The sequence below is a fragment of the Neopelma chrysocephalum genome, unplaced genomic scaffold (assembly GCF_003984885.1).
Source record: "Neopelma chrysocephalum unplaced genomic scaffold, ASM398488v2 Primary Assembly neopelma1_255, whole genome shotgun sequence".
Classification (NCBI taxonomy): Eukaryota; Metazoa; Chordata; class Aves; order Passeriformes; family Pipridae; genus Neopelma; species Neopelma chrysocephalum.
In genome coordinates, this window is record NW_020897917.1 from 322,228 (window position 1) to 335,268 (window position 13,041).

The 13,041-nt window shown below is 49.0% G+C and overlaps 1 protein-coding gene across 1 annotated transcript in view; it reads right to left on the reverse strand.

Moving 5' to 3' along the window:
• FBLN2 (fibulin 2) overlaps nt 1-11,963 on the reverse strand; it is a 103,977-nt gene extending 92,014 nt beyond the window's left edge. Inside the window, exon 1 of the mRNA XM_027704108.1 lies at nt 11,895-11,963. The gene's annotated coding sequence lies outside the window, so the exon portion shown is untranslated. The remainder of the gene's footprint in view (nt 1-11,894) is intronic.
• Nucleotides 11,964-13,041: the final 1,078 nt, after the last annotated feature.

Sequence of the window (13,041 nt, forward strand, 5' to 3'; positions counted from 1 at the left end):
GAGCAGGGAACCACCACAGACCAGCCTGGCCAGACCCCTCAGTGCCACAGATCAGCACATGGCGCTGGCACACTCCAAGTGATAGGAGTGATCGTCTGAAAATTCACTTATTTCAGCCCATAAACTCATCATTTAACACCATGTAAGCCTATATAATTATTACCATCTCTTTGTGAAGCTCCCACACTGCTATAATAAAATCCACAGAAGAAAAGCACTTTTAGCCCACCCATTCCTAATCCCAGAGACAATGCCTATATTTTTCCATCACATCAGATCCTGGATGGTGGGGGAAGGGCAGGAGTGGCGGGGAGAGGGGGAAATGCAACTTGAGAAGTGGTAAGTGTGTCAAAATCTAAATTACTTGGAGATATTTTGCAGCACAATCCTCCTTTATGCCTGTGCAGCTCGGTTCATATGGCTCACATTCAGCCTGTCACAGTGAATCATTGCTACTCCTTGACTTACATTAACAAAAACAAACCCAACTTTCGCTCCAGCCCGTGAGGTAAAACCCTCTCTGAATTCCCAGTCAAAAGGCCAGAAGCAGCATTAAAAATAATTGGTTTTGTAAGAAGCTCACTTTGAGGAGAAGGCAAAAAAAAATAAAAAAATAAAAAAGCCCGTGAAGATCTGACTAATAGCACAAACATGTGTTGCTTATGGAGTATTTTGCAAAAAAGCAAAAAGCTTTGTCCACGAGCGGAGTAGACCCAGCTTTAGCAGCCTTAACTAACAAAGCAAACCCGCCCCCTCTACTTAAGTCTTTAAACTGTATCAAACCGAAGATATTTAACAAGAGCTTTAGAGCCCGACGGACACTTAGAAAGTAAAGCTGGAAAACGAAGTTTAAAACTCAAAGCGAAACCCAGCCAGATACAGCCTTTGCAACTAGCAGAACACAAGGCACAAAGCAAAGCCAGCGCTCAAACAAAGTTATTTTACGCTTCTCCCAGTAAATCTGCAACAAATGTCCAGTGAGGAAGGATTTCTGCTGACCTGTGGATGAGCAGCAATGCAGATGTGGTGAGTTCTCCTGTCACCTTTTGTTCCCAGCCATGTCAGCTGTGCTCTGCTCCAAGTGCTGCTCACACTCCCAAATCCCCTTTTCCAGCTCTATCTTAGGAACTGCCCAGATTTTGTAGTGTAATCTGAGCAGGGAAGTACCATGTGCCTATGATATGGTTAATTCACTTTTTACCCCCCGCAATGCCTAAGGAAGCTGCTTCACATTTCAAAGCCCAGCCTAGGGCTGCCTGACCCAGGTACAGCCAGGGCAGCGCTGGGGCTGCCTCTTCCACTCCAGGGGGCCCCCAAAACGGCTCCTTCCCACCTCCCAGGCCCTGGGCTGGGGGATTCAGGGGGCTGCTGAGGCCCTTGTGTCCCTTCCCCGGGTGCCCGGCGCGGAGGGAGCAGAGCCCAGCACAGAAGGGGCCATCCACCATCCCCATGGCCAATGCCAAGGATTCCACTGAGGGAGCTCTGGTGAGGCCCCTTGAGACCCAGCAAAGCCCTGAGCATCTGGTCTGGGATCTTTGGCAACGCAGACATTACACAGGTTGGGCTGCAAGGGTCCCATCCATTCCTCTCCAGTGTTGCCACCAGTTAAGTGAGAAACACTCTCTATTTCTTCTGCTAACAGAAGACACCTTTCTACTACCAAAACAAACAAACAAACAAACAAAAGACCAACAAAACCCAAGCCTCCGAACTTGGTCAACTCATTCTTCTTTTAATATCCTTCTACAATTATTGATCTACTTCTCTTTGAATTTGCAATCACCATCGTGCTTAACGATGACAACACTACACTTCAGAGAAGGAAATGCCTCTTGCTCCCAAATTCTGCACAGGGAAGATTCAAACCAGTTGTGAAGGTGTCAAGCACACACACGAACACACACACACACCCCCCAGAGAAGCTGCAGAGGAGGACAGTAGTCCTCAAATGCTGTCACTCCTGCTCACCCAGCCCCACCATGAGTTCCTGAACAGTGTGGACTGAACCCGGGGATCCCAACCAGCACCAACCGGGGGTAGGTGTTTCCTGAGCGACAAGGGTGAAGTGCAAACTGCTCACGGTTGGGCTATTCCCAACGTTCTTGAAAGCAAATTCCAAGTAATCCCAATGTCAACAATGTCAATGACCCAAGCACTGCTCAGTGGAGTCAGGGAGGCTGAGGGAGCCCCTCCTGGCAGCCAGAGGGGAGGTTTCTGTTACTCTCTCCACCAGCCCCAGGCAGATGGGGGGAGCAGCTATAGCTGCTTTTGAACAGCCAAGAAAGGGCCCCCAAAAGAGATTAAAGAGAAGAAACAGTCAGAGATCTTGGGAAAGGAAGGACGTAAGACACAAAGACGGCAGAAAATAGGAAAGCTTTGGGGGAACTTTAAGTCTTGGCCAGAAAGTGGCAAAGCAATTTCGTGTAAGGAACCTGCTTTTTAAATTCTTGGCCTTGTGTGTAACACCTATACATCCCTTGTGTAGGATTTCTAACGATTACATTCTGCATCTGCCGAGTTTTTCTGTCTTCAAACTCTAGACTTCCATTCTAAAGCAAAGGTGAGAGTTGTATCTTCCCTGTTGCATAATTTACTAAACCCAGTTATGCCTGAAATTAGCATGTGGGTAAGGCAAACCTTGAAATAATGCAATATATTGGACTATTTCAGAGAAAAATATATATTCTTCAAGCCTGAATTCAACATCTTAGCTCAGAAATTTGATCTTGACCAGTTATAATGACAATTGCTTAAAAAAAAAAAAGTAACAAAAAGGAAGTGAAGTGACCTCAGAGGTTAAGAATTGAGGCCAACAACCGTCTCTCTTGCTGGCTGTGTTTATATCATGGAATTATGGAATGGTTTGGGTTGGAAGGGACTTTAAAGCCCATCCAGTCCCACCTCTGCCATGGGCAGGGACACCTCCCACTAGCCCAGGTTGCTCCAAGCCCCGTCCAACCTGGCCTGGGACACTTCCAGGGATGGGGCAGCCACAGCTCCAGGATGGGCAACCTGTGCCAGGGCATCACCATAAGGAATTCACAGCCTGCCCCTGTGCCAGGCACAGGCACCATCTCCACTGTGCTCCAGCAGTGCTCTGTGGTCCTCACCCCCCCACCAGGTGCCTCATCCTGATTTATGGGGGTGTCCCCGTTATTTCTGTGCCCCCCAAGCCCTCCAGGTGATGCCAGGCTGGGAGGGGCTGCAGGGCACAGCTCTCTGCAGGAAGCCAGATCTTCACTCTTTAGTTTCATTAGCCTGTAGAACACACTATAATTTGCTGAAATGACGATTAATCAAATTTATTTTTCTCTAAGGCAGCTAATGAACAGCCAATTAAGTGTCTCAGTAATTCTGAAATAACAAAGGAATACTCTTGGAGTGACAACCAGCAGCTACTCAACAGCACAAGCATGCCAGTGAAATCACAGAATATTCTGAGTTGGAAAGGACCCACAAGGGTCTTCAAGTCCAGCTCTTCAGTGAGTGGCTCCTCCAGGGACCAAACCCACACCTTTGGCATTATTAGCACCAGGCTCTGCCCAACTGAGCTAATCCAGCCTGGCTGGAAGGGCAGGAGGTGTGTGAGGGCAAGGTCCTTTCACCCTGATCATCCCAGAGCCACCTTTTCGTTCTGCTTCAGACCAGCACCACCTCCCCCTCCCTCGGTGCTGCTCCCAGGCTGCTCCTCAGGCTGGAGGAGGTGAGGAGGCCCAGGGGACACCCCTGGCACCCACACAGCCTGCAGTGCAGCAGGGCAGTGACTGTCTGCCCTGTGGCTCAGTGCATGTCTTTTCCAGGCTCCAAACAAATCCGTGAATCCTTCATTTTGATCACATAAATCAGGGTGAGATTAAGAGATATAAACACAACTTAGCACAGTACCCAAAAAGCAAGGAGTGACATTGTTAAAAGGATCCATAATCTTGTTTTTTGAAGCATTTCTTCAGTGGGAATTATGTTGGACCAAAGAATGCAAAACTTAGAAGCTTCCAAGAGGGGGTCATGTGAAATTACTCTATTTCGAGATTTTTCCAGATCGCTAATATTTTGATTCTGAATGTATTTGTAAGAACCTGCCAACAAACCATCAAAACAGAGAAGTTTTTGCAGTTTGAAACTGTCTTCCCTTTTTCCAGGTCTTAAAAAAAAAGTGTTTTTGTAGAGAACTTATGTCATTTCTGTAGAAAATTCTGCAATCCACAATGACATTGCATATTTTTTTCAAGTGAAAAAGCAAACCTCCCAATAAAGAACAAAGAACATCCTTTGTTTCAGACAAAGAATTTCAGGAGAAACCACAAAATGTTCAAGCAAAACATTAAACATTTGATTTTCCACCCATTCTGCCAACAGTCTAAGTTTTCCCATACTTCTAATATCAGTGTCAATAAGGAGGGGAGGGGAGGCAGGTCAGATGGATGACAAAACCTGTTAACGAAATGAAGATGAAAACAGGACCTTTGCAGAAAGCATTTTTCTTCTTTAACTTAGCTTTTCTTTATAATGAGGAAACGAGACATACTTAATTTACCCATCAGGAGAAAATGCCATTGAGAAACGAGCAGAAGTTGTTACCAGTGTTATTACACAAATCCTGGGCTCTGCTCCTGTGAACACCCAGCTCTGCACCCAGCCCAGCCACCAAATGGGTGTTGTGTCCTCTGCTAAGGGCCAAACACAGGGATATTACTGATGGCAGAGGTTATTTAGGCTCTTTAAGTGAGTTTTAGGAAAGGGAACTCAAATGTCCATTTAAAACCAAATGGAAACATTTCCTTTCAAACACACCCAGTGGAGATTATTTGAAACACAGACATTTCACTGCCTGTTTTCATAGAATGGTCACAGAATGATTTGGGTTGGAAGGGACCTTAAAAAACATCTAGATCCAACTCCAGATCATCCAGTTCCAATTCCCAGTTAGCGGAATTTTTCCCAGTGCAAAGACATCCCACAGCTGTGGCAGCACATGGGACCTCAGCTGCATGTGCCCAGCACTGCACAAACACACAACAAAATGCTATTTACAGCCTCAGAGACAGCAGCCCCAAACTGCAGGAGTGTAACCAAGAATTAAATTCATGAGCTGTCTAGTCTAGAAAGATGCTTCATCTTCACAGCAAACATCATAAAGTGCTGTTTTATTTTTTTCCCTTGTTACAGGAGGAGAGATTTTAGTAAATTTAAGTACACCCCAGTGAATTTCCTTTTTGATTACTGGCTCCTTAGTTCAGTCTGTTTAAATAGAGGAATAAAAGTGATGCAGTCAAGTTAACCTGTTTGCCCAGAGTGGAGAGACATTATTAAATGTTCTTGCTCTTTTACACATCCTAAATATTCAGACACTTGCAGCACCCCAGGGTATAGTGTGCTATGTCAACACCTTGAGAAGAATGCAAACATCTTAATAAAAGCAAAGAGAGATTGCTTATCAGGCACTCTTGCTGTTAACATCTGCATTTTACAAAAGCCCATGAATTATTGCAAACCCTTTCCACAGGACATATCCTCCTGGATAGGCAAGCAGCCATGGCAAGAACCAACCAGCAAGTCAGAAAGCAACTGCATTTTTGGTTTTGCTCTAAAGGCAAAATGTTTCAGAGCATTCTCAGCTGCTCTCACTGAGCAGAGCCACTTCCACCACTTCCCAGTTCAGAACTGAGGGGTAATCCCCCAAACCAAGCTGCTCTGCAAGTCTCAGATGACACCCTTTCCAAACAGTTTTACACATGGATCATACCCAGCCTTTCAAGCCCATCAGACTGTGTGTGACACTGACTGTATGACAGAGCTCCAGTCATGAGGCAGATCCCATCAGAACAAGGAAATGTGCCGTGCTACCGAGTCTAAGTGTTCTGGTTATGAAAACCGAATACATAACAAATAAATAAATAAATAATAAGCCTCAACAGACCTGGCAGAGGCAGTGGGCAGAGCCTCAGCAGCTCAGTCAAAGAAGTTCTCTTCACTGCTGGCTGTTGGTGAGTCCCCGGTGCCAGTCCCCGGTGCCAGTCCCCTGCCGTGGCTGTGCTGGGGAGGCACCTCCAGCTCTGCCCTCACCCCACAACAGCCACAACAGCTCCCTGCAGGTGTGGCTGGTCCCACAGCCTCCCTCACCCCCTTCGGCAAGGAGAGGCAAACCCAAAAGCCAGCAGGATTATCTTCAACAGTCTAATTAGTGGCTTGAGATAATCCACTTGGTTTTGCCTAAAGCGAATTAGGAAGTGCTCGTGGGAACTCTGCAGTGCCGGGGATGGGAGGCAGTGACCAGTCACAGCCCCCAGTGGGGGAGAGGGGCTGGCAGGGGTCAGAGAGCTCAGGTACCTGCACAAGCTGCCCACCCTTCTCAAGGGGCTTCAGAAGGTGCAAACCAGGTCCAATAACTCCGCCCAGGAGAGCTCTTACCATCTTCTCTGCCAACTCCACTGAAAGCCATTAATACGCTTAGCAAAGCAAAACCAGATTAAAAATAAAATAAAATTGGGCTTTGCTATCAAAACTAAAATCTGGCAGCGTGTTCCCATGCAAAATCCCTCACAAGTGATACATTTGTGGAGGACAGCTGGAATAAATCCATGACATTTAATGACATGCTAAAAGCAAACCTTGAGCAAACAACTTTAAATCATTTGAAATACTACTGTGAATAGATGAGACTTTACAGCGCTCACATGTTACAGTAATTAATCATTTCTAAACAGTTGGTTTAATTCTTGAAAAAAAAATCATTTGCAGAAGTGGGGGGGATTTTTCCCCCATTACAGGCATATATTTAGAGTAGCATTCTCCTGTGAAAAGGTTTCACTTCAGAGTTTTAAATGTATGCTCTTGTTCCAATCTAAAGATTCATGACACCAGCAAAACAGTTTTTCCAGCTTCCACCTTCATTTTTTTATAAGTAACCTGCCCTCCAAAGCCCAGTGCGCAGCCCAAAAAAGCAACAGTCCTATAAATTGTTTCTATAAAACACTTCAAATGGGATTGCACAGAAACTCAGACACCAAACTGCCTTTTAATTTAAATGGAAATTCATATCTCATAGGCATCCTCTAAACCTCTGTATGTGCATATCCAGTATCGTCCTAAGAGGTTCACCAATCCTCAGGTAAAAGAACAGGTCTGTCCTTCCATGGGTTCAGTGGGAACCAGAGATGCCCTGCAGGATTCCAGCTGGCCCCACCCAGGAGCACCAGGGACCTGTGAGACTTCCCAGCAGGAACAGCCAAGAGCTGGGGGACAGGTACCACCCTGACATGGTTTAGGACAGCACAAACTGAGGGGCACATCTTAAGCTGATCCAGCCTGGTTAAGTTGATACTGGACAAATGGCTCAGCTCTCACTTGAGCAAAGCCTGGGGGACACCCAGGCAGTGTCTCCTGGCCTGGCTGGAGCAGGAGCTGGCTGAGCACCAGCAGCTGGCTGGTTGTCCCACCGCGTGTCTGGCAGGAGGGACAGGGGGAACATTCACTGCACTAGTGCAGACTCAGCTCACTTAAGTCAAAAACAAAGGTGGTTTGAGCTAACCTGGCTGAATTTGCAGTGAGGTGGATTAAGAACACCCATAAGACCCCTCCTGCCAGCTCTGGTGGGGATATAATCTTTGCTGGTTGTATTTTCTGTTTCCAAAAAGTCATGTATGCCTGCCCCAGGAATTGCTTCCTCTCTCTCCCTCCATCACCAGTTTAGACAAAACCGCATTAAGATCCTTTTTCTGACTCCCATGTACAGGTGTAAGGGGTTAGCAGTTACTAAAAGCTTCTGTGGATACAGGAAAAAATGAGCTCCTTGTCTCTCCAAGGTGTGCTCACTGAAGAGAGTCAGGAGCAGAATCCAGAACTGAGCTAACAGAAGGATAAAATAAAAAAAAAAAAAAAAAACAAAGAAAAAGGAAAAAGGGAAAAAAGAACTAGGAGTGTGTGATGGTGGGACTGTTGGGACGTCCTTCTTGATGGCTTTTCCTCCCCGGGGTCCCCTCAGCCCAGCCCAGCCGTGCCACGGTGGAGCCGCCGCTGCCCAAGGGCTTCTCACGCTCCCGCCTCCACCCGCGGCTCCACAATCCCGGATTCCTGGCACCGCTTTGGAGGCTCGGCAGCCACTGCCTGCCTTCATTCATAAAAAGGAGCCCAACACTGCTGAGAGCCACGGGCTCTGGTGCACCCAGCCAGAAACGTCAGTGACATCTCCCGGTCAAAGTCCGGCTTCCCTTCCCACCGGGAGGTCACATCTGCACCGGGAAGTCGCTGGATCTGTGACAGTGCTTGACCTTCCCCCCGATCCTGGATCCCATCCACAGAGCTCATTAGCAAACAAGACAGACAGGAATGTATGTCTGTCTTAAGGCAGACCAAGAGATGTAATTAACACAGCTTAATTTTCATGAATAACATCTTAGGTTTGTAACACACGCGGATGAAACGGTAACTCAAAGGGTCTGGTCTTGCTCTAATCACGTTCAGCAGGAGCAGGAGTGGATCCAGGCCACAAGTGAGCTGCATTTTTCATATCTAAGTGAGATATATGTTTGTTTCAACAGTTTGATTTCTTACAAAAAGGCCACAATAACGTAAGCAGGAGAAAACAAACCACTTGTTGGAAAGCCCTGTTCCAAGTTCCTTTTGTTTAATTCCTGATCTATATGAACATGGAATTGCAAAAGGACTCCTTGGGATATTAAATCCAGGCCACTGTTTTTAAAGGCAACATGTCACTTCCAGCAGAAAGAAAGGTTAATGTTATGGCAATGAGCTGGAAGGAAACCCAAATTTCTCATGCAAGAGAATGGGGGGAAAAGCTAAACAAAAGTGAATGTGTGAGACCATATCACGAGATCAGAGCCTTATTCTAAACACATGGGCTGGTGGCACATCGAAGGCGAGATAAGAGGCACAATAATTAGGCGTCAAGGTTCTTCCTACCACCAGGGATCTGCACATAACTTACAAAGGAAACACCCCAGCCCTGGGATGGAGGAGGAAGGGGAGCTCCCAGGGCAGCGTGAGGCCACCTGAGATGTGGTGGCCCCAAGGTCAAAGGCTCATGGAAGAGACAAGCAGCCCCCAACCAGCAGCTCTGGTTTCTTCTGCTCAGCAGCCAGAAGGCAGCTGTAGGAAAGCATGTGCCCACTGCAAGTCTTTCAGCAACCACAATAATCTCAGGAGAATGTAAGGGACACTTCTGGTTTTGCCAGAAGCAGTTCAATCCCACCTCGTACCCACAAACTATGGGAAGAAACTCTCAGGCATGGAAACATTTCCAAAGAACAGTCTGAAAGAGAGGACCAACACTGTAAACATTTGTCCTCTCCCGGAATTCAGGCAGCTGTGAAAGGCATGGTTGGCAGGCTTGGCTTGGATTGCATGGGATGCAAAATCTAAGGGCAGAGGGATGAAGGGGAAGGACAGCCAAGGTCCTTTCCATATCCAAAGTCTCCATGCAGGCTTTGAGAGCTGAGAGCAGATACCAGGCACTGCAGTGAGAGCAACAGCAGCCCTTAAGAGGTTCCAACACACACAAAAAAGTGGCACAAAAAGCATAATTTTTAACATGGAGTGTTAAAACACAGCCTGGAGATGGACTGTAACTACTCTGCTGCTGCAAAGGGACACCCACAGGGTTGGAAGGGTTCTGGCAGTGTGGAAATGCCCCAGCACTGTCCTTCCTGTTGTTGAGGAACTGTCCAGCAAAATAAAATCTTTCCAAAAAGTGTAATGCCAGGGCTCAATCCCAGCCAGAGACAGTACTGGAGAAGATCCCATCAGTTTCTTGTCTTTAGTGGAGAAAGTAAAGCTCCAGTCACCACACTAAGCTCAATAAATCCTGCTCAGAGCCTTGCCTTTGAGACAGAATACATGGATGCAATTAAAATAACATGGCTGTTGAGGAATTAGGCAGCACTGGGAAAGGTTTGCCAACAAAGTAATGCCAATTAAGGGTGTGATTTTTGGATGATATTTTTAGGCCAACATTACCCCTATTAATGCTGGTGTAACTGTCTTCAAAGTGATTTTGAAGGTCCAGCTGACTCCACTTGGGAAAAGAACCAGCTAAAAGACCTTTTTTTATTCTCTATAGACTTCATTCTGCCATTCAGGGAAAATCTTTCATAATAAAACTGGTTTCATCCATTCCACTAATAAGGGTGATTTGTGTCTCTCAGATAATTTCACACCCATTAACCATATACCATGAGCTGTAGTTTTTGTTGTTAAATGACTTCTAACCAAGTTATAAGTAAAGCCATGTTATGAGATGTTGCTAAAGCCTCCTTCTGCAACCAAAAGGCCAAGGATGCCTAAAGCAATGGCGTGTCATGACGAGGAGCAGGAAAGGAGATCAGGTGCTGCTGGTGTGTTAGAAAAGCACAGGAACAGATCCAGTCCCAAACACCACCCCTGGACTCATCACCTACGAGTGCAACGAAACAAAGCCTTGTGCTAACAGAACTTGGCAATAACAACACCTTCTCTTTCAGTACCAAAGCTTTAGAGGAGCAATTTTAGACGAGAAAGAGAGAAAATTCAATGGTAGTGTGGCACACATGAGATCAAAGGCCCTTTCTGCGAGGTGGGACAGACCATGCAGCCAAACCCACCTCCTCTGGCCTGGCTCCCCGCGGGCAGCTCAGCTCAGGGCGACCAGCAGGCTCCTGCACAAGCCTTTGAGTGACAAGAGGAAGAGATAAGGTGAGGGGAGGCGTGGGGGCAGAGAACCGGCCGGGTCCTGCTCAGCCCCGAACACACCGGCAGCGATTCTGCTACTGGGGGGTGAACTTCACTGACCCTACAAGCCTGGTCCCCAAACCTCCCCAGAGCCCACTGCTCCACTGGTCCCCGAACCTCTCTGACACAGCCCCTGATCCCCTGGTCCCCCAAACCTCCCCGGCACATCCCCCTAGTCCATTCAGCAGCTCCAGAAACCCAAGCCCAGCAGCAAAAGCAGGCAGAGAGCACTTTTCTTAGTTATCCCGTACACTTTCTCCTCTGCCTTTCAAATTTCCTATTGGTTTTCTTTCGGCTCACTGGAGTCGGGCAATCCCGCACAACTCGGAGAACACGTTCATGGAAACAATTTCTCCAGCTTTCCCCCCACCTCCGAATGACATTTTGCTTTGCAAACACTCCCACCGCCCCGCGGGCTGCTCTCGCCTCCTCCACCCAGGGAGTTGTTTTCAATAAAGCAACAGCTCCGAAACATCTACAGCAACTTTTTCTTTTCTTCTTCTTTTTTTTTTTTTTTTTACCTTTTGACAATTTGCCACTTTCAGAACAACGGGGGTGCAAAAAAAAAAAAAAATTAAAAAGGAGAAAGAAAGCAGAGGAACAGCGTAAGGAAATACCCGCGGATTGGAGCCGGGAGAGAGAGGGCTTTGGGTCGTGTCCGCTGCCCCGAGGGGCCGAGCGGGGCCGCTCCGGGACCCCCGGCCGGGCTCGGGGGGCTCCGCTCCTGCCCCCCCCCGCACTTACCGCCCGCGCCGCCGCTCCGTCCGCTCCGCTCCGCGGGGAAGGGGCCGCGGACCCCGGGAGCCGGAGGAGGGGCCGGAAAGCTGCGGCTTTGGGGGGTTTGTCCAAGCTGACAGCGGGGCCGCAGCCGCGGCCGGGCGGGAGGAGGAGGGACGGGAGCGCCCCGGCCCCGGGGAGCCCGCGGAGCTCGGCGGACACGCCGGAGCGAGGAGATGTGTTCCAGGAGCTCGAGGGGATGTGTTCAGCGCTTCCCCAGCCCGCGGCCGCAGGCACACCGGGAGCAGCCGGGGGCGAGAGAGGCGAGCCCCGCACTGCCCGGGTTAACCCCCCTCTGCCGGTCAAAGGTGGCCTTGAAACTGCGCCGAGAAGCGCTTCTCCTGTTCTTTTTGTCCCACGGCTGCTTACGGAGATCCAGGTGGCCCCAAGCTTACCTTGCTGAGAGCCGTCAGGGAGACATCGGATGGTTGGACCCCGGTGTGTTCATCGAGAGGGTCTGCTGTCATATTTATATGACAATAGAGACTGTTTATAGAAACCCATCCTGGGATAAATTACAGACGAGTCCCCGAAAAGAAAAAAGTCCCTGCAGCACTATGTCATCGGGAAAACATCCTTTCCCAGAGGGTCCTCAGAGTAACCCCGGGTGCTGCTCCCCCCGGGCGGCAGGACCTGCCCGTGGGCTCGGGGGCTCAGTCACAGGGAGCCTCTCACCCTGGATGGGAGCTCCAGGACCTCCCTTTAGGCTGTATTTCTGTCCCTTCAGTACAAGCTGTTTCCAGCCCTCAGCCTGGCTGTAGGGCCGGAGCTGGAGCTCTGTCCCAAGCCCCTGGGGCAGCACCGGGACAAACAGCCAGGACGTTTTCACTCTGCAGAGCTCCTCCATCTTCTTGGGCACTGGTTATGGGAGGAAGGGACCAACCAAACCCCCACTGCATGCCCAGGCCTCACTGCTCAGCCTCTCTGAGCTCCACCAGGGCTGTTGGCAGGACAGCTCTGCCCAAGCCTGCAGGGAAGGGCAGCAGGAGCAGGGCACTCACTGTCCCACCGAGGCCACCATCCAGCCCACAGCCAACCAGCTCTGCAGCACCAGCCTGGCCCTGGCCCCGGCCAAGCAGACAGCTGCAAACAGCTGGGGGAGGCAGCAGAGCATCCACGGCCTCGCTGCCAGCTTTGCCCTTCCTGGCAACCAAGGGATGGAGCAGAATCGACTGCTGCAGTCAGAGGTGGTGGCTCTGTGCAGTGCTTGGTCACCTTCTGTCACTGCCACCCTGGGGGAGAGGTTCCTCATCATGCCCTCCTCCTCCTCCACTCTCTCTTCCTCGTGGCAAACACAGCCCAGCCCGTCTGTGACAGTAAAACTGCAACATGTTGAAGAAACTTTTGGGCTGGCTCTGGCTCTCAGCTGCTCCCATTCACAGGCAAGGCTGAAGCCTGCACAGACAAAATGTGTGCACAATTAGGGAAAAGTGGCAGGGTAAGAATTTCCATCTCTGAGTGCTGTGGTATCCTGTCTCCAACACAGCCAAAGCCTGGGAAAGTGGGACTGTCTTATTGTGTGATGCTGCAGTGTGTGTGGGG